The following is a 4386-nucleotide window of genomic DNA, read 5'->3' on the forward strand; positions in this document are numbered from 1 at the left end:
TTCAGAAAAAAAAGAATACTGACGATGTTTACCAATCCATCACACTGCACCAAAAACAGATGTTTCAGGGCTCTAAACGGCATTGTTTAAAGCCATGGAAGCGGACAAAATGTGATATATGAATATAAAGGTTACGTGAATTTGTCATGATGTTTAAAATGACTTTGCAATCGCACTACTCTCAAGGCAATCGTATTCTTCAGGGCAACGCATGATACATCCATTTTATCTCTCAGTGAATTATTAGGTGCAATGGTGCTACCATGTTTCGTTTTATTACTGAGTTACAGAGTTGTAAACTTCGTACGCCGCTCTCTTTTCTTTTCTCGCAATAATCGAGAATCTCTAAACATAAGTATCCGGCTAAAATTGAAAACAAAACAAACACACACACATATTTGCTCCATTCACGAGACTGAGTCGTTTCCTTGAAATGCAACAAACGTCCTCGAAATTGATGCAGTGGTTGCTGAGAAATCCAGCAATTCCTTCAGGTCTGCATACATTTGCCTACTCCGACAGCAACATTGTGCCACGGTGAAGACCACAATCTTAGTTTTGCTTCCCTATAATAACTATCTCTCCCTCTGTCTCCCAATATTTATATATAACTGTCGAGGGTTCTTCGTTTGGGTATGGGAATGGTCGTTGAATAATGTAATAATATTAAATAAAGATATAAAAGGTATAATTTATTACATTTAAAATATAACTATAGATATGTAACAGCGAAAGAAAAGTTGTTTAGATAAGAACGTTGTGAATTTTTCTTTACTTCATTAGGATGTAAGCAACTACCTTTCGGTATGACATAGTAACGTGTTCTGTGGAATTCTAAATGCATGGACAGACCTAAGCCCTGTCAGATCGACTGTGCACACAAACGTAGGTTCAATTTATTGCGAGCAAACAACACAGCCTTGTGGAACGTTATGTTCGCAGCTTATTGGCCAAAGGTTTATGCACTTTTTCTTACGGCGGTCCAACATTTTGCTATCTCAGTACATTTGATTCATACAATCTCGGTGCATAATTTATTATTCTCCTTTCTTTTGTGTTATCATGGCGAGATTACCTTGTGGTCAGCGTATTAAGTTGCCGAGAACCTGTGCGAAACATATTTTCTGTTTCCGTCATTCACAGCGACTACATTCAAGCACTTACCTACACAACATGTGATACATACATTTTTGAATTTCATTGGACGTGTAAGATAGTAAGCAGCCAGGACATACAAAACAATCGACATTTAAATCGAAGCTCACTCTGTGGTATTGCCACCTTAGTGATACTTCTCATAGTCCCCATAGCCTTCTCAAGCCGCACACGCTGCTTATTGCCAAGCATTTGTCGGGTGCTCCAAAAGACCGCAAAGAATATGCAGCATTATTAATGAACATCAATCACGGCACGTACTTTCTATTTTATTTACTGTTTAAAGGCAAACAGAAATTATACATACCAAGGAATAGGCGCTGAAAGTAAGCTCCCACTCTTGGAGAAACTGAGTCGACATGATGATGGGGTGGAATCGGAGCTCGCTAGCTAGCGCTAAGATGGTATGCGCTCCAGATAGACGCTATCGCTTTCAAAACGGATCTTGAACACACGAGCGCTGCAAACGCTACGGTATTTTAAAAATGGTGCCGAAACCATCGACGACGATTGTCAGTGTTGGCGAATAGCCGAACGCGCATAGAAAGCTATCCACTTTATTTAAGGAACGATAGGCTCGAAGACGTAGAGACCCTTCTTGCAGAGCAGTTTGCTCTAGAGAAACGAGATGGCGCTTTCGGCGAGGCGCCACAGGTTGCCTCAGAGGAAGCTCGAGAATTCGAAACCATAACCACTTCTGGGTTGCCCCTGTGCGATTAGCTGTCGGAAATGCAACTGAGTGTTCGGTAACTCAATGTGTTCCATTTGCGCTGCAAAATGTGGAACGGTAGAACGAAGACGTGAGCAGTGTAATTGGATGCAAAAATATTTACTGGCATGTTAAGGTATGGAATGAATCTGTGTGACCAAGTACACGGACTGCTGCTACGTAATGTCTGCCTGTGTTTCACGCCTTTGGCGACGTACGGCTTTCCTCGAGGATAAAAGAATTCACTCTTCCGACCGCATTGTATCGCTAACCTCCAAGGAAAGGATTTCAACCCCAGCACGCCGGCAAGGGCTAGTACCACTAGTTACACAGTGACAAAGGGAGTATCGCCACTTCTTGGCATAGTAAGTTTCTCGCACTTTACCTATGCGCAGATCCACTCCAACTAAAACGCAAACTTGCCTCCACTCTATCGCCAACGTATCAAGTAAGTGGGCACACACTTGAATCAATGCACCGAAGCATGAGCGACAGCAACTACAACGACTGCACACGAATGATCGAAGCTGAAAGTTTCGTGACTGTGTACAGAGTAAGCGAGGGACAATCGTCGATATGTTTTTTTCTAAAATCAGTTACAAAGTACAGAACATCTACGTTCCAAGCATTGTGCGCCGCAAAAACAAATCTATTGCAACTGAGCATCCCGTGAGGGATTAGGAGAGAATAAACAAACCCATGTTGACCGCACCGAGGAATTTTGCTAGTCAGAAACATGACAACTCGCTGTTTGACAGTGCTTGGCAAATAAAGATGGAAGAACCAAACAAGCTGATTTAATTCATAAGCCGAAAGTTTGGACAGCTTGGAATACGTTTTAGAGGGCAGCTCTTAGGCGTCCGTTCCTGCGTCAAGCGTCGACGTCGGCGTCCTTCGGTGTAACCGAGCGAACGAGCACAACGAAGGAAGAGAGTACGAGGAGCGCAGTGGGGGATGAAAGACGGCGACGGCGATAGCGAAAAGAGCGCGAAGAGGAAAACTGAAGAGGAGGGTACGAAGAAAGCGCGAGAAGGAAACCCTAGTGCCGCGGAAGACGGCAACGATGGGGGCTATGATGGCGACGAGACGGCGCCATAGTAGCGCGCGTTGTCTGTTCACCGATAACGCCCCCGATGCCATATATGGAAACAAAGCGCCGCATGAGCGAACGTCTGTCTGCGGCGACTGCTGGGGAACCGCGCCCACGCCGAACCCACGCGCTGCCTCTCGCGATCTCCCGAATAGCGAGGCAGCCGCGCGACACTTCACTCCGTTTGCTTACGTACAGCAAGAGACGGACTGTCCGCGCCAGCCAATATATCGCGGAATAAAAACGCGTATGCAGCTCCGCTCAAATCTCGCATTAGGGAGTATCGTAATCGTCGGTGAATTTTCATCCCCGCTTTTAGCACAAGCACCGTATTCGCTGCTCACACCATTTGGACAAGGTGTAATGAGCAGCCAAAGCGCTTACACGTCTTCTGAAGTTATTCCCAAGGTTCCTGTAGTCTACCTAAGCACCGTCTATGCTATGCGCCGAAATAGAGGGTCGCTGAACCGCACATGTGTCATGCATATCTACTGTATACACATGGAGGCTGCTGAAGTATAAGCAATGGACGCATCAACACGTGATCAATCATGGCGGCGCCCACGGGCTCGCCGTGAAAAGGTCTATACAGTCAAGCGCCTCTACAACTAACACATCTACTACGAAGTTATCTGTATAGCGAGCGATTTAATATATGCCAGCTGAATTCCTATCTTTCGTACAAGTATTGTGAACGCGTAAACAAAGAAGAGCCACTACAACGAATTCTCCCGAACAACGAAAGAATTTAGGTGCCCCGACGGTTATATTATTGTTTTACGACGAACACAGCGTTCTCTGTCCTCCGGAGACGCCTCCTAGCAGCGATCAGCGATTGCGCTAACCACAGCGCTAGCGAACGCACTCGACGAGCGTGTCGACGTTAGCGGGTGCCTCCTACAGTCCTATTGCAGTGCTTAAGGAATCGCTCAACCCATACGCTGCTTAGTGCAACACAAAAATAAGTCGCAGTTGACGACGATGTGACGATGTTATCGTGAAAGACGACCGACGACGTCTTCAAAGCCTTCGAAGGCGGATAGGGCGTGTGTGCCAGCGAAGACAACACTGACGAACAGCCTGTAGCCAGACAAAGAGTTTTGACAGCAGTGAAGGTGAGAGCCACGTTCGAAGACCTGCAGCATTATATGTGGCGCCGCTCCTATGTTTCACCGCGGAGCGTGCCGTGGTACAATGAGGTTCGCTGCAGTCACTCATTCCACAAGACGGTGAGTACATTGTTAGATTTGTTGGACGATCTCACCGCTGCCACCATTTGTAAGGGTTGAAAGAAGAGCTACTCATTTCACTAAACCTACATTGAATTCGTGTTGCATAGAGGTTTTTCTTTTGTTGAATTTATCTAGCCTGCTTTACTGTGAGTGGTACGGTGCACGATCTTTACAACGAAGTGATCAGTATAACGAAAGTT

The sequence above is a fragment of the Dermacentor andersoni genome, chromosome 9 (assembly GCF_023375885.2).
Source record: "Dermacentor andersoni chromosome 9, qqDerAnde1_hic_scaffold, whole genome shotgun sequence".
In the NCBI taxonomy this organism is placed as follows: Eukaryota; Metazoa; Arthropoda; class Arachnida; order Ixodida; family Ixodidae; genus Dermacentor; species Dermacentor andersoni.